Source organism: Diabrotica undecimpunctata, chromosome 1 (assembly GCF_040954645.1).
Source record: "Diabrotica undecimpunctata isolate CICGRU chromosome 1, icDiaUnde3, whole genome shotgun sequence".
In the NCBI taxonomy this organism is placed as follows: Eukaryota; Metazoa; Arthropoda; class Insecta; order Coleoptera; family Chrysomelidae; genus Diabrotica; species Diabrotica undecimpunctata.
Window position 1 is genome coordinate 200,660,918 of NC_092803.1, and position 24,235 is coordinate 200,685,152.

General features: G+C 33.3%; 1 protein-coding gene across 2 annotated transcripts in view; it reads right to left on the reverse strand.

Moving 5' to 3' along the window:
* Window positions 1-24,235, reverse strand: part of LOC140432859 (T-box transcription factor TBX20-like) — a 194,726-nt gene that overhangs the window by 116,704 nt on the left and 53,787 nt on the right. The window lies entirely within an intron of this gene.

The following is a 24,235-nucleotide window of genomic DNA, read 5'->3' on the forward strand; positions in this document are numbered from 1 at the left end:
TGGTTTTCTCCCCGAAAGATTATATCGGTAAAAGTTTATTAACAAAAGACATTGAATTGAGAAACAGGTATCGTTTGTAGCTATTAGTAAGAAATATTTGTAAAGCAGATAGATTTAGTTAGAATAATTAAAGAAGGTTTGTTTTCTGGAATAACCCGAATGACGTTTTATAGAGAGAGTTGGGTGGCAACGATATACGTCACAAGAGGTGGATGATTTTTATTGGTCAATTTTTGAATGCAAGGAGGTTGATTTTGGCTATGAGATAGGAGAGAAAAAAAAAAGGTTAGTTAGTCAGTTTTCGTCGTCCAAGAAGGAAGGAGCTTTGTGATTTGTGTTTGTTTGAAGTCCCGAAGACGTAATTTACCGGGTGTGTTTATTTGCGGTGTAAAAGCTGACCAGTGTGAGGAACGGGGTACAGAGAGATAGAAAACCAAAGGGCATAAGAATATTAATAGCAGACGAAGCCGGAAACATTTGGAGATACAAGGACAGATAGGAGAAAGGTGTACGTCATCTGGACCACAATAGGAGCAGAAGCAGAGAAAGGTTTTTTTTTGTTGTGGCGTGGCCATAGAATTGCAACGGCAGAGAAGGAAAGGTCAGTCAAATTTCATTAGAGCCGGAGTGTGATTTTCATTTATTAATTAAATAAATTGAATAAATAATAGAGACAGTTAATTTTGCGATCACTTAAAAAAAAGGAATTATAAAAAGAGCTTAGTTATAACACATATTAAAAATCAATGTAAAATAACATTTGGGTCCATGATAGAAAACAACTTCTCATATATTTAAAGTTAGTATATTGCAAATATTACAGGATTGATTGTTATATAAAATTTCATTAAAATAAAGGACTTCTCACATATAGTTCAGTTGAAATTCTATGTATTTTATTCAGGTCATATTACCTATCCCGATTAGGACGCCAATTAGAAAATATTTTGAATCCACGATCAAAGGTAAATCGTACAATTTAAATAGCCTGAGATTGTAATTAATTAATGCTGATTTATTGTGATTAATTGGAGATTAGTTCATTTAATAAATATAGACAGGATTTTTCCTAAGTAAGCAATATAATACAATTTAAATAGCATAACAATATATATATATATATATATGTATAAATTTATATACTGAAAATGCAATAAACGCTTGTAATCAAGTATGCAGCCGAAGACAGGACAAAGAAGTACTCTTTAGTAGCTTTCGCAAATCTTTACTTGCATCGTTGCTACAATAAGCAAAATTAGTACAAATTACAGTATAAAAAATTATTTTGTATCTTACACTAATAAATTGAGGTTAGTTGTCAAGGTGTTAAAAAAAGGGAATATACAACTCATCTGGCTCCTACAAACAATATCGAAAACTATTCACAAAATTTTTAATTTTAAAAAACGTTTTTACACAAAACACATATTTAAAACACTTTTACAGACAAACATTTAAGTAAAATTATGTTGTAAAATTATCACAGAAAATGTAGTCATATTATAAAAATTCTAGATTATACATCCATACTAATAATTCGCTTTTGATAGATAAAAACAAAAACCCACTAAGACGAGCACAACATAAATAAAAAAAATCCGTCAACCTGTCAATAGGGACATACAATATTAGATCAATGTCCACGGATGAAAAAGTACATGAACTTGAAGAAGAATTAACAAACATAAAATGGGATATCATAGGCCTATCAGAAACTCGACGAAAAGAAGAAAATCGAATACAGCTAAAATCCGGTAATCTACTGTATTATAAAGGAAATGAAAAGAATAGTAAATTTGGAGTAAATATTTATAATAGTAAATATTTATAATAAATAAAGCTATAAGTAAGCATGTCCAAATTATCAAAGGTATATCAGATCGTGTCTTCTATGTCATACTTAAAATAAGAAGAACATCAATTAAAATTATCCAGGTATATGCCCCACGACAGCTTATGATGACGAAGATATCCCACTATTTTATGAAGATATATCAAAGGCTATTGAAGAACATGAAAATCGTCTTACACTAGTAATTGGAGATTTCAATGCCAAACTGAGATTTCGGGTATGGTCAGAGAAATGATAGAGGTGCTACTTTGATGAACTACCTAGAAGAAAGGCATCTGATTGAACGAACTCCTTTTACAAAAAGAAGCCCCAATGAAAATGGACATGGATCAGTCCTAATGGATCCACAGAAAATAAAATCGACTACATACCTACTGTCCACAGAACGATATATCATTAAAGATGTAACAGTTCTTAACAGATTCACAACAGGTAGCGATCACAGGATAGTCAGAGCAACAATTAGTACTGACAGTAACTATGAAATTAAAAGAAAAATAATAGAAACAGATCTAGTAGATAGAAACAAACTAGAGCAATATAAAGAGATATACAAAGAGCTATTAAAAGAACAACTTATCCGAAAATTAGACCGTGATGATAAAGATATAGACGAAATAGACAACATACTTACAGCAACGATGATTCTCCACATGATACCACATAAGCTCACAAATACTCACAAACCATTAACACTCACGAAAAAGGTAATAAACAAGATTTGCTCATAGGCTATGGAGCACCAGATATTAATTGTATCTCTCTCTCTCTCTCTCTCGCTCTCTCTCTCTCTCTTACAACATAAGTACACAGAAAACACCAACAACTATAAAATACGACGGAAACTTGATTTTAAAACCAGTACCATGGAAGGTTGTCACTCCATGTTTTGCGTGGTCGTCCGATACTTCTTCTGCCGATTGGCTTATCTCTTGCTATTTTGACGACACGGCTCTCCCCCATTCTGCATATGTAGTTATTCGATTATTATTTTTCTATTTAGTGTTCATTTGTTGATGCACTGTATGTTACATTTTCTTTAAATGTCTTTACTTCTCTTTCGATCTCTCAGCATATTGTCTGTAATTCTTCTCAGTACCCTCATATCTGCCGTTTCCAGTAGAATTTGTGTTGTGGCTGTATCGGGTCTTGTTTCTGAGTCATATTATGTCATTATTGGTCTTATACTGGCTTTATAAATTCTTGACTTCATCTCAGTGTTAATGTGTCTCTTTAACCATATAGTGTTATTAAGGCATCCTGTCAGTCTATTTGCTTTTTGGACTTGATCTATCACTTCTTTGTCCAGGTCTCCATAGCTGGACAGTGTAATTCCAAGGTATTTTATTTTTATTCCCTGTCCAATTCTAATGCCATCAATTTCTATTTAACATGTGATTTGTTCATTGCTGACTACTATTGTTTTAGTATTTTTAAGATAAGATTGTCATATTAAATTCCTTCAATTTTTGAAAAGATGCCATTGGAGATCATAAACAATCAGACAATCTGTTAACTTAAAAGAGTGGTCTTGTCCACAAATTCTGGAGTATGAGGTTCAATAAGCAATCAAAAATCGAAAGAGTCGTTATTATGACAATATTGATGCAGAAGTTATTAAAATATTTGACACGGAGTATCTCACCAAATATATTCATCAGCCAAAAATTAGAAAACAAAAATATTTTAAAGATTAGAAAACTAAAGTCCTATTCTCAAATCTCTGAAAGTTTTTCTTCGAGTGATATATGATCAAGGAGTCAAAGGAGTACGTCATGGCTGCGTATTGTTATTAGTACTTTTCAATAAGAAAAGACGTTCTAGTCATTATGTGAAAATTTGCAAGGCATGTGTATAACGAAGCAACAACGAATGTTTGAACAGGTGTAAGAGAGATTGATAAATTTTATGTGAAAGTATTGCTTTTTGAATTGCAGTTGCAATTGCCTACTGAATTTGATGAGGTTTCCATTATTACAGGCAAACCAAAGGGTAATGTTGTCTGGTGCTTAATGTATTTGCACTTAAAAACAAAGTATTTGCACTGTTCATTTAAGGATGGAGTTATTACAAATAAAATGATAACTTTCTTCTTCTTCTCCTTATATAGACATGACTCTGTGTGTTTTTCAATGTGCCTCCAGTAAGTTGTCATTAACTTGCATCTACGTCGTATATCTGTACTTTTAGCTCTGTCCCATAGTGTCTTACCATCAATTTTTCTAAGTGATTTCATCTCTGCTGTTTCTAACATCCTTTTTGTCCTCTCTGTGTCAGTTCTTGTTTCTGTCGCGTATGTGATTATTGGTGTGATGACTGTTTTGTAAATTCTGCCTTTCATTTCTTTCCCGATATTTTTATTTCTCAATATCGTTTTATTCAGGCAGATTGCGGATCTGTTTGCTCGATTGATCTTCCACTTTAGTTTTGAGCGTTCCGTAGATAGATAATGTGATGCCTAGATATTTAAACTCCATCACTTGTTCTATTATCTGACCTTCCAGCTCCAATTTACATCTTAGTAAATTTGCTGTGTTAACCATGCATTTTGTCTTTTTTGGGGAAATTAACATGTTAAATTGGTTCAGCATACGTTGTAAATTATCTTCACTTTGAGAGAGTAGTATTGCGTCGTCTGCATAGCAGATTATTTTTAATTGTTTTTCTCCCATTTGGTATCCTTTTTTAGTTCTTACTTTTTTTTATTATTTCATCAATAATCAGGTTGAACAATAGAGGACTTAGGAAATCTCCCTGTCTTATCCTATTGTTAGCTTCAATAGGGTCGGTTATTTCTTCTTCTACTTTTACTTTTATTGTGTTTTTTTGGTAAATATTTTCGATCGTTTTAATTATTCCTAGAGGTATCTCTCTTGCGTACAGTAAGTGGATAACGTCTTTAATTTGAACCGGTCAAATGACCCTTCTTAGCTTAACTTTGGACGATAAAACAATTGTGATTAAGATTGTTCGAGCATGTTAAATCTGGAGTTTAAGAACACAGCTATGCGTTACAAAAATGGAGTTTGCTTTAGAATATCCAATCTGAAGACCTGAAAAACTCAACTCTTGCAACAACTCTCAACAAAGTTGCAACAAACTGCCGAATCGAAGTTATCACAGCGGGACGTTTAATTGTCATGCCAGCCGACGAAATGGCCAACGACGAGGTAAACAAACTTCACGAGAAATTCACTAAAGAAGTTACGAATGATGCCCAATCAGCGACTGCCCAAGGCACCAAGACGGACATGTCTAAATGCGGAATTTGTAAAAAGAGGAATTGTACTTACAGCCCGTTGCAGTAACGGTCATCTAATAAACCGATGACTTTTTTGTGTTGTGTAATTAATGTGAAAATAGAAAGAAGTTCTGCTAACTAGAGAGGTTTTATTATTTTTGAATTATCTGATAATTTTGTGTCCTTACTGAATATTGTATTTACCAATTGTGTAAAGGAATTATAGTGAATAAACAATAAATTTTTAAAAAGAATCGTTGATTTGCAAGTTCCTTAGAGGAAGAGGCGAGGAAGGCTAAAAAAGTCCTGAGGTACACACTTAGGTAGGACATGCCATTCAAGGCGGTTGATAACAATATGACCTAAGAGAAATGTATGACGAAATGTAAGTAGGGAAGCTGGAAGGCAGAGGGAATAATGACTGTATATTAATCTGTTTTTATAACTTTTACATTCATTTTTGATTTTTACCATCAGCTTATCCAGTCGGCAGTCTATGAATTAAATGTTAGCGTTACAAATCAACCAAATCAAATGTTAAATATATCTATGTCGACAATCACTGTATAATATATTATTTTTACTGTTTAAACTTTAAGATCTATAATTAACAAACACAGATAAATGGTTTTATAAAAAACCAATACGTTGAATTTACTCGTATTGTATCTCTTTAAATTCTCACATCTCTTACTAATTCGCTGCCATACACTTCTGTGTAAACTTAATTATTATGAAAGCATCTAAAATTAGTTGGCTCATGGATTAGGCGCTCGCTCGTCTTCCTATTGAAGTCTATACGGAAAAGATATCGAAACAAATTAGTAGTGAAATTATAGGCTTTTAGAAGCCGCTATCTTCATCGCTGTTTCCACTCGCCTCGGGTCCAATCGATTATTGTGGGTCGAATATCGTCGTGATAATGATCCCTTCGACCCAGATGGTAAGAACATAACTCAAATTGTTACACTTATGTTTGCGGTTTTATAATTTTAAGGCGGCATCGCTCTATTAAGCTTTAATAAATACCATCTGATACAGAAACAAACGCTTTCGATAATTTATTTTTATAACTCTGTGAGGTACTTGCAGCTAATAAAATATTGAGACGAAAAGACTTTTAAATAGTTTTAATTTTAACCTTTTTATATGGTATATAATAATTAGATTGTTATGACGCAAATATAAAAAGGCATTTTCTATTGGTTTGGGGAAAAATGTAAGCATTGCATTCAAACAACTTTTCGGTTTATTTATTAATATTTCAGTTTTGATTTCCCCTGGTACTATAACTGAGTTAAATAAGAAAGTAAACAAAAGAAACAAATTAATTCCATAAAAAATGCTTGTATACCTACATAAAATATCTATACATAAACATATATACACATATATACTACAAAAACATATATACCATATATAAAAAAAATGCAAGTAGTTTATCCTATACGACACGATAAGTATATATATACATGAAATACACAAAAAGATCATAACTATATTTTTACAATAATTTGTAAAGCCACTTCAAAAAATTTTTAACTTATCAATAAAAATGGGAACTTATCCCGAGTTATGGAAAAACGCAAAAATATGCCCTGTATTCAAAAACGGATCGAAATCTGATGTATCCAATTACAGGCCGGTATCTTTGTTATCCAATCTTTCAAAGGTTTTCGAAGTAACTCTATATAACCGTATTTACCCTTCTGTTAGGGGATGGATATCACCTTATCAACATGGCTTTATAGATAAACGTTCTACTGTATCAAACTTGGCTGTAATAATTCAATATATTTCAGATGTTTTGGATGTACAAGGTCAAGTAGATGTGATATATATATACTGATTTTTCTAAAGCGTTTGATAAGGTTGGTCACAAATACCTTCTCTTTAAATTATCAAATTTGGGATTTGCTGGAAACATTTTAAAGTTACTGGGAAGCTATTTAATAGGTAGGAACCAATTTGTATCCTATAATGGTTTCATATCAGAATTAATCTGTACTACATCCGGTGTTCCACAGGGATCATTGTTGTTCCTATTATATATCAATGATTTATTTTTAGATATCAATAACAGAAAATTGTGTTTTGCGGATGATCTTAAAATATACTGTGAAATTAAAACAATTGCTAACTGTATAGATTTACAGAACGATCTAAATTATATAGATACTTGGTGTGTAAAAAACAAACTTTTTCTTAATGTCAATAAGTGTAAAGTAGTAAGTTACTCTAGAAGGGAAAATAAGGTTGATTTTAATTATGTAATTCGGGGGTCACATCTTGAAAAATGTAATAGCATTAAAGATTTAGGAGTTATATTTGATTCAAAATTAACCTTTAACAACCAAATTGAGCAGAAAGTATCCGATGCTATGAAAATGTACGGTTTTATCATCAGAAACTGTAGAAATTTTAGCGATATAAGACCGATTAAACTGCTGTATCTATCGCTGGTGCGAACAAAACTAGAATATTGTAGCTTAATTTGGTAACCCATTTATAAATGTTATATGCAACAGATTGAAAAGGTACAACGGAAACTTTTAAAATATTTAGCTTTTAAGGTTGATGGAGTATATCCTGTCCATGGTTATGATTACGATTTGTTATGTAACAGGTTTAATATTGTAAGTTTAGAGTTAAGAAGAATTATATTTTCGGTTTCATTTTTATATAAGTTGTTACAGAACTGTATTGACTGCAGTGATATATTAGGTCAAATTAGATTTAATGTGCCAAGAATTACTTCCAGGTCGACTATAGTGTTTACTTGTCTACGTGCGAGAACAAATATGTTACTGAAGTCACCCATTTATATTATGTGCAATAATTATAACAAAATATGCAACCATTGTGATATTTTCTCATGCTCAATTAATCATCTGGTTGATACCTCACTGGTTTATGGAGTACATTAGATTGTTAATTTTTTTTTGTGTATTTTTTTTTATTTCTTGTATACGTAGTGATTTGTTTAATTATATTGTTCTCACTCTTTATTTTGTTTTTCACCTACTTATTTTTTGTACTTATTTTTTTACTTGATATTTTTGTATCACCTACTAATGATTGTATACTAAATAAAACTGTATCTTAAATTTTTACCCTAGAAAGGGGAAACTGTTGGGTAATAAAGCTATTATTTATTTATTTATTTATTTATTTATAACTAAAATGTACTGTACGTACAGTATTAAAAAATAAATGAGCATTAAATCTAAGATCTCTTTTTATCTATACAGCCCTTGCTGTCCAATTTTGGACATAGGCCTCCTCTTCCTTCTTCCACGTCTCTCTATTGTAGGCAGTTTGTATCCACTTCGGGCCTGCCTGCGTGTCTCTTCAATTCATCTGACCATCTCATTTGTGGCCTTCCTCTTTTTCGTTTGTAACTATATGGTCTCCAGTGTATAATCATCTTATTCCATCTGTCGTATTTCTGTATTATGGTATGTCCAGCGAACTTCCATTTAAGTTTTGCTATCTGCGTTAATGCATCGGTCACTTTTGTTTTGTTATCTGAGAGCCTGATGTTCAGCATTTGCCTTTCCATGACTCTTTGGGTCTTTGCTATTTTTTCCATGTTTTCCTTTGTAAGCGTCCAAATTTGAGAACCGCATGTGAGAACAGGAAGTATACATTGGTTGAAGACTCTTGTTTTTAAATATTGGGGGTATTTTCTATTTTTTGGTATATAGGAAAGTTTTTCGAAGGATGCCCAAGCCAACCTTATCCTTCTCCTTATTTCTCCGGTCTGATTTTCTTTATTTAATATAACTATAACTTATAGTTAAATAATATTTAAATGGAAATAAGCCACAATTAAAGGTTAAAGTACGTTTATTGACGTTTCAATTTCCACTTCGGAAATCGTTATCAGTAAATGAAACGTCTCTAAACGTACTTTAACCTTTCTTCTCTTCTTCTTCTTAAGGTGCCTTCTCCATTACTGAAGGTTAGCTATAACTACAGCAAATTGCTCTCTATTTTGAGCTGTTCTTAGTATCGAATGTGTGTCCATGCCTGTCCAGTCTCTTACATTCTTCAACCAGGAGCATTTTCTTCTTCCTGGACCTCTTCTTCCTTCCACTTTCCCTTCCATTATAAGTCGTAGGAAGTTGTATTTTCTCCTCTGTAAATATGTCCTAGATAACTTGTTTTTCTGTTTTTTACAATATTTAGGAGTTCTCTCTCAGTACCCATTCTTCTTAGCACCTCGTTGTTGGTCACGTGCTCTATCCAAGAGATCTTCAGCATCCTTCGAAAAACCCACATCTCAAAGGCTTCTTTACGCCTCATACTTGTAATTCCGAGAGTCCGTGTTTCCACTCCGTATAGAAATATGGAATAAATAAACGTTTTTACAAATTGGTATGGGATATCCAACGATAACTTAGAGTTTATTAGGAATTTTTTCATTCGTTGAAATGCGGACCTAGCATATTCTATACGAGCACGTATTTCGACCTCGTGGTCAAGATCGTTTGTTATCCAGCAACCAAAATACTGGAATCTTTGCACTGGTTCTATATGTTTGTTATAGATACAAATATTAATGTCGACATTTGGTGTACGTGTAACAGCGATTGCTTTTGTTTTATTTGTGTTTATATTTAGTCTCAAGCTATCTCCCTCTCTGGTTATGATATTCAAAAGTCGTTGTAAACCCTCAGCACTATCCGCAATAATGACGGTGTCATCTGCGTATCTTAACTTTAACCTTTAATTGTGGCTTATTCCCATTTAAATATTAATTACTTTAAAATGTCACAAGAAAAGAGCTTCAGAACAATTTTAACTAGTTGTCTCAAATATACATATTCATTTACTTGTTCTATAATTGTTTGTGCAATTGTATTTATTAATCCTTCTGGTTGGTTGGTCATAATTTTGGTTTTATTATAATTCATTTGTAGACCTATTTTTGTTGATTCGCTTTTTAATTCATCCATCATATTTTGTAATTCTTCCCTTTTATCTGTTATTAATACAATGTCGTCCGCATATCTCAAGTGATTCAAGTATTGGCCATTTATGTTATTACCCAGTTTTTCCCATTGTAATTTCCTCATAACGTCTTTCAAAGCTTGATTGAATAGTTTGGATGATATAGTGTCACCCTGTCTGACTCCTCGCCGTATCTTAATGGGCTCCGTTTGTTCAACTATTTTGATGGATGTTGTTGCTAGATCACATATATTTTTAAATTAAGTCCGTATATCTATAGTCTATTCTCCCATTTTGTAAAGACTTCTTTACTGCCCAACGTTCCACCTTATCGAATGCTTTTTCAAAGTCTACAAATGCCATATACATTGGTATTTGATATTCGTTGGCCTTTTCAATTAATATTTTTATTGTAAGCAGATGGTCGGTTGTACTGAATCCTTTTCTAAAACCGGCTTGCTCTCTTGACTGGTAATTATCTAACTTAGTTGTTAATCTGTTTGTTAGTAGTTTAGTTAACAGTTTGTACATTACATTCAGTAGCGTTATGGGCCTATAGTTTTTCAGATCTTTTCTATCGCCTTTCTTAAATGGTAATAGTGTTATTGCCTCGTTCCATGGGGTGGGTATTTGTTTTGTGTTCAATATTTTATTTATTAGTACATAAAGGACTTCCACTGTAGTTTCCCCCCATTTTTTAGCATTTCCACAGTTATTCCATATTTCCCAGAAGATTTGTTATTCTTCATTTCTTTGAGTGCCTTTTTTATTTCATTTTTACTGATTTCTGGTTGTTAGTCAGAGTTAACGTTTTTTATTTTCAGTTGTAATTGATTACGGATTTCTTGGGTTGGTTTTTATTCTGTTTTATAGACATTTGTATACTATTCGTGTGTTATCGGTAAAATTTCTTTTATATTGTTGGTCTCCACTCCTTCTTTGTTCTTTATGCTATTAATTTGTATGTTTCCCAGGTTCTGCTTTAAGCACTTTATGTTTTTATTTTTTTTTTCAATTGTTTTCTCTATGTTTTCTTCCTGTACTCTCCGTTTACACTCCTTGATATTTTTTCTAATAGTTTTGTTTATTTCTTTGTGTAGATATTTTAAATCTAAGATATTTTTCGTGAATTAATACTAATCACAATCCCTATTTAAATCGTCCTCATCCTATGAATTATCTCCTATATTAATTATCATCGGTTCAATATCTTCCTGCAAATTGTCCACCGCAAACATTTTTTCTTCTTCTTTCTTGACGTGGTTCACATAATTATGCCACTGCTCTTTAGATACGCGTTGGTAAGTTTCTTTTATCAACCGTTGTACCGTTTTTTCTTTAAAATCGTCGTTTTTTGAAGCCACATACCTTTTCACTTGATTCCACACAATTTCAATCGAGTTCAGCTCGCAATAGTATGGCGACAGTCTAAAAATCTTACGCCAACGCCAAAAAACTCCATATTTTTCTGCAATTGTTTCAATTTTGTACTTGTCGTACTCGTCTCTAAGTGCGGCTTTTGTATCCAGTAATTCACTTTTTGGATAATCTTTCCTCAAGAAAATGTTCTTTTTGATTAGCCTATCCTTGATTTGCCTTTTGTTACACAATTTTTTCAGAAAATCATATTTGTGGGAGTGGTATGGAGCGTTATCCAAAACGACAACGTTTTCTTTGTCTTTTGGTAAGTTTGGAATTAACATCTTCTTAAACAATTCTTCATATACATTCCCGTCCATTTCATCGTGGTAATCAGTGGTTAACTTCTTGGCCAAAAAAATTAATTCGGCCCATGCCACAAAACCAGTTTTGCTTCCAGCATGAGAAAGAACAAACCGAGGACCTCTTTGGGTTGGAGCTTTCAGTCCAGTAGAGAGGTTATATGAAGGCATCTCGTGGATTTTTGGTCGCTGTGTCCCTCCATTTCTTTTTGACTGAAGCACCGATCTTAATCCAATACTCATCGTATAAACAATGTTTACATTATCCTTCTTTCTCAATGTTTTTGAGAAAGCTGGTAGGTCCTCATCATTTTCACTCTGTTTATTATGCTGTCGACTCTTGGTGGTATGTTTTCCAAAAAAGAATCATTGACAATTTTCCTTATTCGAGTTTTCACTACCTCATCGTGAATTGGATTGGAAACTGTGTTTCTTCCTTTTTTGTATCGGCTTTAGTTCGCCGTGCTAGGACTCTTCGCGGATGTTATAAATTTTGAGAACACACACTGCATATTTCCGAAACTTTTTCCACGGTAATAGTCAAACTGACACCCTTTTTTAAGTTTAGATGATAGTTCAATACATTTAATACCACACGTTTTATTTGCACACCAAGAGTCGTACCCTATTTGAAATTCACGACAGATACTGGCAACGGCTCCATGATTTAGGTACTTTCATCCGTTTGCGAAAATAAAATAGAACTGAGCTTTAACAGTTTTTGCCAACAAGTTTTTGGTCTAATGGCCAGTACCCAAATCGACATAGAGTCATGTTTGCTTTGCGTGGACAATGGGGATTAAAACTGATTCGCTTCTCGTAATGACTTTATAATGATCTTTATTTCTCAAAGAATGTGTTTACAGTGAAAACTATTGAAAATTGATAAATATAGATAAGCTATCGACAATGAGTTTTTGATATATTTTACTTATGATATGTTTCTTCATGTTATTGTTTAGTTCGACAATGTAACTCTCTTATTTACACATCGATGATTAAATCATGCTTTAGTTGAAACAATAATGATAGTATTTTATATAACCGTAGGCAATTGTTGTGCGCGCGTATATTGCAGTGCTATGATTCTTAAATCCGGTGATGCACCGCTCGGTGCAAACCGGCAACATGGTCAGTCGTTCTCTCGTAAGAAATAAATTGCCTATCTTACCTGCACTGCATTCTAGCTGTGGTTTCTGCTATAGAGGCTCATTTTTCAAACCGGAACCCTGTTACCAGGCCACAGATTTTGATGAAATAAATGCTTTCATTGAGATTTTATATATAACAGATAATATAGTAAGGGAGTGTGTAATCGCTTTTCAGACATACATCACTGCAGCAAAGAATTCAGGTGCGTCTTCATCTCTGGTCCATTAATCAGAAGTCAGAATCAAAGAAGTCATCATCTCAATACTTCTGATTAATGGACCAGAGATGAAGACGCACCTGAATTCTTTGCTGCAGTGATGTATGTCTGAAAGGCGATTACACACTCCCCTACGTGCCATAAATTTCGTCGATAGCACAACCAGAAAGGATAGAGCAGAATTTGGTAGCTTGGCTCCAATATGTACGATGTTTGATAGTTTCGTCAATTAATTAAATATTGGTGTGTTCCAAAATAAGTTTTACATTTATCTTACAGATAAGTAACCGCAACATAATTTGTCGTGAAAGAAGAGTACATTTTATTTTATAAATAAATGTCTATCTTTCAGATAACTATCTGTCAGATGGGACAATGTTTATCTAGAGCTGAAAAGACTGGTCCTTTCATGCAAGAAGTTTAATATTTTAAAAATTTAATTATTAATTCTTTCGAAAATTTTGTTGATCCTAAAAAATTGGCTGCGAATTTGGTGATCGGTAAAAAATATAATACAAATCTCGAGCTTTCTCAACAAATAAATTATTGTCAAACTAGAATTACGTTGGTTTTATACGTAGGTCAATTTCATAAGACGCCTTTACGCAAAAAGTTTAGCGACTCTCCAAAAGTGACTTATTTGGTATGAAAGTTGTATTCTTCTTCTTTAGGTGCCGTCTTCTTAGCGAAGGTTGGCGATGACCTCTGCAAAGTCTTCCCTATTTTGGGCTTTCCTTATTAAACTTTGAAAGTCTAATCCTGTCCAATCTTTGATGTTGCGCAGCCAGGCCATTTGTCGTCTACTCGGGCCGCGTCTGCCTTCTATTTTCCCTTCTATAATAAGCTGAAGGAAGTTATACCTGTCGTATAAAGTTGTATAACAGATTAAAATATCATTTTGGTTGTCGTCTTGTCTAAAATAGGAGAAAAACAGATAAAATTGGGTTTTCCCAAATCCCAGAGAAAACCCAGATCGGCAAAATTAGTGAAAACGAGTGGCAAGAATACTACGTAGAACTACAGAAAACCGTCCCCAATTTCAGGAAGAGAATATAGAACATGCAGGAACATGGGGCATACGACCAGATAGAAATAAGCCTGGCAAAAGTTAAGAGAGCAATCAAGACATTGAAGAACAAAAAAGCGAAAGGACCCGGAGGAATACCAAACGAACTAATTAAAAACGGAACGGAAAAGTTATTTCGCATGCTACATAGAATGTTCGAAAGAGGACTAAATGGAGAAGAAATACCTGCAGAATGGACACAAGCATACATCACATCCATACATAAGAAAGGAAACAGGAAAAAATGTGAAAACTATAAGGGAATTAGTATAATATCGTTGGTAGGTAGACTTTACGGGAAAATTATTAAAGAAAAACTAGAAACTGAAATAATAGGAAAAATTGGAGAAGACCAAGCAGGGTTCACAGTAGGAAAATCATGCCTAGATCATACGTACACATTAGAACAACTGATAGAGAAGAAAATGGCAAAAGGTAGACCGATCCATCTGGCCTTTGTTGATCTAAAGAAAGCAAATGACTCAATACCTAGAATCAAATTATGGGAAGCAAGGAATGATCTCGGAATCCGACAAACACTAATAAAAGCAGTTAAAGCACTATACAAAGAAAACAAAGTAGCTATTAAATGTGGAAATAAAGCCTACAATCCATTTAAGACGACAAAAGGACTTCTACAAGGCTGGGCTACGTCCCCTACTCTGTTTAAAATATTCTTGGAAAAGACACTCAAACCATGGAGGAGAAAGTGCGAAGGAATGGGCATACCAGGAAGAGACGAATACCTATACACCTTAAGTTTTGCCGACGATCAAGTAGTCATCGCACAAGATGAAGAAGATCTCAGCTTTATGCTCAGAAAACTAGAAGAAGAATATAAAAACAACGGAATGGAAATAAACTTAGAGAAAACCGAATACCTAATAACAGAAAACAAGGATATGAGAAACCTAGAGATAGACGAGGGAAGACAAATAAATGGAACAGATAAATTCAAGTATTTAGGAACCATAATATCGAACCAGGGAACAACAGAAGAAGATATAAACAACAGACTGAGACAAACAAGAAACTGTATAAGACAACTAAACTCAGTGTTGTGGGATAAGAACATTACGATAAAGACAAAAAAGAGAATATATAATACCCTGACAAGAAGTATCCTGACATATGGGTCCGAAAACTGGATAATAAACAAGAGAAATAGAGGTAGAATAAGAGCAGTAGAAATGGAGTTCCTGAGGAGAAGCTGTAGACTTACAAAAAGAGACAGAATTGAAAACGCAGAGATTAAGCGGAGAATGGGAGTGCAATCAGACATAATCGACTATATAGAAGAGAAGAGACTATCCTGGTACGGCCACGTCAGAAGAGCGGACAGAGGACGCTGGATAAACAAAATCACAGAATGGAGCCCGATTGGAAGAAGAAAGAGAGGAAGACCCCGAAGGTCATTCAGAGATGAAATCGACGAGGCTATGGAGAAAAGAACCCTGCGAGATGGAGACTGGAATGACAGGTAAAATTAGAGAAAATGGTTGATAGAAGGAAGACAGTGAAAACTGTGGAAATCCTTAGTAGTAGTAGTACAGATAAAATTAAGTAGGGTAACTGTAGATGGCACTTGACTGGATCCTCCGTCGCATAGTGACTGGCAAAATCACTAGTCAGTTATAAGTATGTAAACAATTAAATTGTTAATAACAAATTCTTGCCCAAAAATTTTGATTATTATGTTGAAGATAAGAATTCAGCGAATTAAAGTAAATAAAAATAATTTGCCCCTAAACGAATTTGTTTAAAATTGCAATAGCATGATTCTTTTGGATATAGGAACGAAACATATCACATTTGATTTAACGTTTTTCACCCAGAATTTCGCTTGCAGGCCTTTTGATGCTTAATACTCTTAATACCACTATATTCCGATATCTCATTTGTAGATAATTTTTCTGGCATTGGTAATAAATATTTAGTGCTATCATTTTTTAGAATGTCTACATTATTTATTTCTTCTAACATGTGTGTGTTTTCATGTTCAGCTGTTTCTGTTTCAGCCATTCATATGTTTTAGTATGACAGATATGTTTAAAACCGACTGCATTTTAAAACAAATTTAAAAATTAACAATGAGGATATTTTCAGATGTTAGCTGTGAGATCCTTTTGCTAATAAATAGGTTGTTTAGTAGTTGAAGTGCGACCATCACGCGCCGTTTGTAGTGTCACTCGGTCTGATGCTTAAACATCTTTACGTTTAATTAAAACATATGAGGCGAGTTGATGGATTCACGGAGCTCTTGCACTTGCTAACGTATCCACTTCCCGAACCGATTGTCCATTAACTCTCGACTCTCGCTCTCTTCTTCTGTCTAATGGTCTTTGCTGTTTTATCTTGTGTTTGATTTACGATAGAATGTTTGCTGGCGTTAATAAACTGTCGTATTTTTATAGCTAATTATTGGGCATTCAGTAGACAATAATTCACGAAATGTTGAGTTAATTACTAAATGTTAATACGACAAAAACGTATCCTGTTGCAGATGGTTCAACGGATCATAATCTATTTATCTTATAAATTTTAGTAAGATTTGAACAAATTGAAAAATATCAGAATTATCCAAACGATTATTAAGTTTTTTTTTTATTTTGCTTCAACCTCTTAGGGTTATTAGCATAAAAAAATACAAAACGTGATAAAAACAATACAACATACATAAACGTATACAAAATATTAATTATTATTGAGTATAAAGTATACAGTATATATTTTAAGCATTTAGTTATGCGACGATTTTAATATTGATTATCTTAAAGACTCCAAGGAAAGAGTTTTACTTACTGATTTTATACAAGGCTTTAATTTAAAGTGTCAAAATAAAGAATTATTTTCTTACAAACTGGTCACATCAATAATGAAGAAACTACCAAAGACTTTATTTTGGGAGATCATTTTGGTTTGGAATTTTTGTTATTAGAAGCTAAATCAAAAAAAGTATGAGGTAAAATAAGTCAAAACGTAATATTCAGTAATCCTTCTCAACCTTCTTCTTTTTCTTTTTTTTTTCGGGAGGTCTTGAACCGGGCTGGTTGTTTTCTAGGGCAATTTTTGGGAGTCTATTCTCATCCATTCGTCATACATGACTGTACCACATCCTTTTACGCTGCCTTCCCCATCTTACAATATCTTGCACTTTGCACTGCTCTCTGACGTTTGTATTTCTCACCCTGTCTCTTCTTGTTTTGCCCACTATTGTTCTTAGGGTTTTCATTTTGGCAACCCTTAGCATCTGTTTCGTTTTGTTGTTATCTTCGCGCACTTCTATGCCATATATAATAATCGGTCGTATGCAAGTCTTTTTTTTTTACTCTCTGGAGTAAAAGGAGTTTTTTACTCTCTGTTGCTAGCGACTCTATATTGTATTTTTCGATGAGCATTGGGGGTTTTCTGTTTCGTTGCGGACGTTCTAGTAGCATCTTGCACAAGACAAGGTTGTGATCAGTCCCCAGGTTAGCAGATGTTAGGGCTCTGACATTAAGTACTTGTGATGGTGTTATTACTCGATTTGTGATTTTAAAATCTATCATTCATCTCTAGCCTCGATTATTGTTAAAAGTGTATTTATGTTGGTCTTTATGATGAAGGTATGTGTTGTTGATTCTTATTTCATTTCTAGCACAAAAGTCTATTAGTGCTTCGCCATTTTAATTAATTATTTCTTCGTTGTACTTTTGTTTTATACCTCGTATAACATCGTTTCCGATCCGTGCATTAAGATCCCCGAATACGATAATTTTCTGTTTAGCATTTATGTTATCTACGGTATTTTATAGTTGCTGATAGACATTTTCAGTTTCTGCTGTGGGCTTAGATATGTCTGGGGCATATGTGCTTATCAGGTGTGTTGTGATATTACGCATTTTTATAATCTTTCTCAACCGAATTTATTAAATCTATATAACAGATTCTTCACTGAATATTTTGAACAGGTTTACGAATATCTCGATGACGCTAATTTGGCCTTTGAAACATTTTTGAAGGTATGTATTTACGTACCATATTGACATATTTTGTCCAATGACTACAAAAATAATTTGCAATAAGTCTAAAAATAGGTGGGTAACAAATGTTATAATACAAGAGGGAAATGATTTGAGAAGTCTTTATGGTCTATCAAATAATTTTAAAAATATAGACACACATTTTAAATCTTAAAGAAAAAAAGAAGCATTATGTCAAACTAATCGACGAAAAAAAAAGAGTATCTTTCAAAATAGTTTAAAATGTAAGAAAACTATACAGCAAAAGCAAATACAACTTGCTGATAAAATTATTACTAACAAATATGAGATGGCAAACGCTTTTGTAGAGTATTTCACTACTTGCCCTAAAAATAAAATCATAAATATTTTTAAAAATACTAATTTTGATCATTATACCACACAACATGTAGATAAATCCTTTTATTTTTTTTCTGTAGATAAGGATGATGTCAGAGAGGTCATTGGCTCCTTGAAAAATGTTACCTCAGTAGGTACTGATTGCATATCAACTAAATTAATAAAGTATATTAGTGAAAATATAGCCCAACCCCTTGCAGACTTAATAAATTTATCAGTGGAATAGAGTGTTTTTCCACATACCTTAAAGGTAGGAGTTGTAACTCCAATACTCAAGAGTGGAGATAATGCAGTTTTAGATAATTACAGGTCAGTTACGGTCCCTACTATTTGGGGCAAAATTTATAAAAAATGTGTATACAAAAGAATGTATAGTTTCCTTAGTAAATACAATATAATATGTTCCAACCAACACAGATTACTGCTTGGAAGATCAACAGAGCTACCTCTGAATTACTTAGTTTCATTCACAACGCACTCGATCGGGGAGATTTGAGATTTTGTGGGGACATTTTTGTTTGATCTCTAAGATCTCTAAAGAGTTGCTATAGGGAAGTTAAAATATCTTGGTTTTAGGGGCCAGTTCTCATTATGGCTGTCATCTTCATTCTAGGAAGATCCTCGTTAAACTTAGTGACTCACGATCAGATTATGGTAATATTACCATATGGTAATAAAAAGAAATTATAGCAATATGTTTGTCTGGCGGTTCTTTGTTGCTGCCCATTTAGCGTTATCCAAGCTGCACCATGTGGGGGTGAGATAGTTTTACACCCCAACCTTGAGATGATATATAACAAATTCATGAAAAAGGTTTAATGTAGTTTTGTTGATTTTGTAGCAAAATTATATTTCACTCTATAAAAATGTGCACCAGTTTCAGCGGTTTAAAAACATTTTTAATACAAAAATCAAGTCATTCCTCAATACACTACCTGCTGTGTGATACGATATTTAACGTTGAGATAAGGCTATTTTGCATTTTTTCTACACCTGACACCCTTATTAATACTATAATGATTTATGAAAAGAAACTTATATTATCCGATATACAAATGTAAACATAGAAAATGGTAATATATACAGGGTAGCCATTACTCAATTTATATTAAACGATGAAGATACTGTCAGGAGAAAAATGTTTTTTTAATTAATGAATGGCTTATTGGGGCTTAAAAAGGCCAGAGTCATTTATATTACAAGAAGATGTAATTAGGTTGTTTATGACATTTGTTGATTTCTTAGGAAATATCGCTTCACGTATTAGATTGATTAAGAAAAATATAACATTTCTACAATTGTGAGTTGTTCTCAAATTGTAAGTTTCCTATAATAACTGTAATTAGATTCTTTATTACCTAAATATTGGTAGTACGATTTTTTTTTTGTAATTGGAAAGTGTTCTTGTCGTTTTCTTGTATCATTAATGAATCTAAATATATAAAGTAACAGAATTATGAACGTGATATATTCCGTTTACACTTCTTTTTTAATTTCAAAATACGGGAAGATATCTCTACTTTTAACAATAAGAATACTTTATCAGATTTTTTTTAGGCTAGCTTCTTAGAGTGCCGTCTGTCTACGGAAGTTGGCAATCGTCAGGGCCGATCCTAGGGAGTCGGCCGCCTGCGTGGAAAGACCTAATGTGCGCCCTTATCTAGAGAATGTTTCAGTATATAACACTATTCACTTAGAAAATACAATCCAATAATAAAAAGTACTTAAAGCATAAATCTAGTCAAAAGAGACTCTCGTACAAAGACTACCTAATATCCTTAATATTGATTTATGAAACCCTAGAAACAGGTAAAGTTAAAAAATGTTTAATGCCAGAGCAAAATTTGGAAAATAGTGCGTGGGATGATTTTAAAGCCACAAATAGGAGCATGTAAGAATGAAATACTGCAAATCCTTAAATAATAGCCGTCGTGAATTTAAGCCACGATTATAAATTTGTAAAGACACTAATGGTGAAATTGTACATTATACAAACTCAGTCCCTAATAGATGGGCACAACAGTTCAGCGAACATTTAAATATAAACAATATTAAAGGAGGTTTTAACATACACAATCAACAAAATCTACACCGTCAACTACACAGTAAAGACCCAACAAGAGAAAAAGTGTTAAATGCTATCCTAAAACTCAGACAATAAATCCCCAGGAATCGATGAAATCTGTTTTATTAAGTAAATGTATAAAAATGGTGGTGACCAACTTTTTGCAGCAGTCCATGAACTAATAGTACTTATATAGTAGAATGAATTAGTTCCAAAAGAGTGGCTAAAGGGAATAATATGTCTGTTGTATAAAAAAAATGATCAACTGGAGTGTAAGAACTATAGAGGCGTTACTCTGTTAGCATCTGCGTATAAAATCTTCGGCAATGTATTGTTTGAAAGACTTAAACATTTTACAAAGGATATTTTTGGTCAATATCCATGCGGATTTAATCCTGGAAAGTCAACTAAACATCATATTCAAGCACTTAAGCAGATTCTGGAATAGTAACTAGAATATAACATAGATACACACCATCTTTTCGTCGACTTCAAAGCAGCCTGTGACAGTGTGAAAAGAACTGCATTATATAATGCAATGATAGACTTTGAGATCCACAAGTTACTTAAGTTGACTCAACTAACAATGCAGAACGTAAGCTCATGCGTTAGAATTGAAGGAAAAAACTCTTACGTTCTTTGACATTAATAATGGTCTAAGACAGGGGGATGCGCTGACGTGTCTGCTCTTTATTATTGCCTTGGAAAAGGCAATCAGACAATTCAATATTAGAATGAATGGAACTATTTTCAATAGATCGACGCAAACTCTCGAATTCGTTGACGATATAGTTATAGTGGGCAGAAGTATGAGAGACATGGTGCAGTATTTTACAAGGATTGCGGACGCTGCAAGTGAATTAGGACTTGTGGTAAAGGAGGAACAAAACCAAATATATGTTGGTTTCTTAAAACTTCCAAAATATCTAACAGAGAATTCAAATTAACAACCATACCTTTGAGCAAGTCAAAGAATTCATATATCTTGGATCGTTAGTAAACGCAACAAACACGAAAAGCGACGAAATAAAAAGAAGCATAGTAATAGCAAACAGAACTGTTCATGGTCTCTAGAAACATTTAAAAAATAAAAATATAAAACGTGCAGTAAAGCTCAATATATATAAGACCTTAATCAGTTTTGAGATATGGGGCTAAAACGTGGACTTGATCTCAGAATGATGAAAGACTTCTTGGTATTTTTGAGAGACAAATTCTTAGAAAGATTTTTGGGGTCATAAATGAAAATAGGCTATGGCGTCGAAGATATAACTTTGAACTATATCAGTTTTATACCGATCCAGATATTGCGAAATTCGTTAAAGTGTAGAGACTTAGATGCGCTGGACACATTACTAGGATGTCAAATCACGAATACACGAATAGATTATTATTTTCAAAACCAGAGGGCACAAGAAGTAGTGCTTCTTCTTCTTCTTCTAGTGCGTCTTCTTTGTGAGCAGGCCAAGATCCACAACGGATTGTTGAGCCACTTATAATGATGTTGATCATTTTAAATCAATTTTGATCATTTAGTTGGCTGTTTTTCACCTGAAAAACTGGCTTTAAAGAAGTTATTTCATTAAAAAGTTGGTTACCATCTATATCATTTACGATACCTTCTTCGTCCTGTATCCACAACTGAATATTTAAGTCCATTTAGGCTTTAATAAGGTAATCGTTAGAAATGTCACGAAATTTATACAGATAACAGAATATTGAATAGCACTTAGATAATAAGGTAAATCTTTTAGTTACCGAGGAGATGGAATGGAATTTCTTCCTAAGCTTTGATATAGAAAATTCAGGATCAACACCTAAATCTCTAGCAAGTATTGTAGCTGGCTCAACAAATATTTTAAAATTTTAATGAGATCTTTGAAATTCCAAATATTTTTTTAATTCACTATTAACTTTCTCAGCAGAGTGGACCGTTTAAGTCAAATGTTTCATCCCTAATTTAAAACAATACCAAATTCTTAAAATATACTACGTGTGTCAACATTTACGTCACGAAATCGTTGGAATAGTCCTTCTCGAATACCCCTTAAATTCCGAAATCCAAATTGCGTCTCACTAATCTCCTCATCTAAGTTTTCATAAATTCGCTTGTGTATCGCTTAAAGCAGTACTTTTAAATTGTGACTACGCTGACTAACACATTTTTATTTAACAGTTAAAGTGCATTCATGTAAAAAATTGGTGTTGTTTAAAAAATATATCATTAAAAATCTATTTCTTTCCTTTTCGGTGGCTGTTCAGTCAAGTGGTAATTATTATTGAAACTATTCGAGCACCGACCAACGACCAAGCCCTTGCTTTTCTACTGCTAAAGCTTTAAAGTGGAAAATAGACGGCAATCTTGATGAATCTTGATAAAAATCTGTTAAGCGCGGTATTAACGCAGAACAGGTGCGGATGTAATTATGTAAAAATTATAATTCACTGCCTATATATGAATATATTACAAGATGTTGATAATCTTTTAGGGTATCGTTAAATATACACAACTGGCTTAATGATCTTCGAGTGTTTTTTGAACTATATTTAGTAGATATATACCATTCTAACATGCTATGTCTGTAAGGTGATTACTACGGATATACAAAAAATCTAATTTTACTTGGAAGCTACACATATTATAAAGAAACGAATAGCAAGAACGATATTAAAATTTGATGGAGATCATACATAATTATTGACAATAATGCTCCAGAGCACGGTTAAAAGAAAAAGGTACAGATATAAATGCTAAAACTATACAAATCAATTTTAAATCACGAACTGTTTCCATGTAGGACCTACATTTGTAAATTATCTATTAAATATCCACCATTTATAAAGTGTAACTTTTTTTAACATGTAAAATTTCTTTGCTGTACATAGGGAAATGTGTATAGACGTGCACATTTTCTCTGCTTCTTTATGCAAGATAAGATTAAGAGTAGCTTGGCTGTTTCTTGTTGCATTAATGTATGTCTCATCATGAGCTCTAAGTCTAGGATTAATACGCACGCTGATGCGCATTGCCGCATCTTGAAACCTCTCTATTGGCCAATTGCCCTGGAAATATGTATGTCACGGACGTGTATAAATATGTACCTTTTTCAGGTTAGGCAACCTAACCTGATTTTTTAATGCTCTGCAAATGTGGTATTACTTGGCCCAGCGCGCTTTGCCCGTCGTTCGCCAGACGTAATTGGCTAAAAGTGCTAATAACTTGCATTATTCAAACAGTTTTTTGGTTTTTCGTTTGGTTATATTTGCTTTTTGGTGAACGTCGTGTTAACCTTACCACAAAAACCTTCCTAGTACAGACCTCCACGTTGGTAGAGCAGCAATACGAGCCCTACTCTTATTCGGTGAGTAACGAACGCTAATTATACAGGGTGTGCCTGATTGGAAGTTTACCATATTTGAGCTTTAGTTCCCTACTTTGGAACTCCAGTCGCACACCAGTACAGTTACTCTCCTTTCAGGTTTTCGAATTCCTATAGGACTGTACACCCTTCCAGTTTCTTGAGAGCTTAGGTTTTATAATTAGCGTAGATCCCAAATTATTAACCTAACATAAATTATTCTGGTTAAGTCAGATATATCTTCA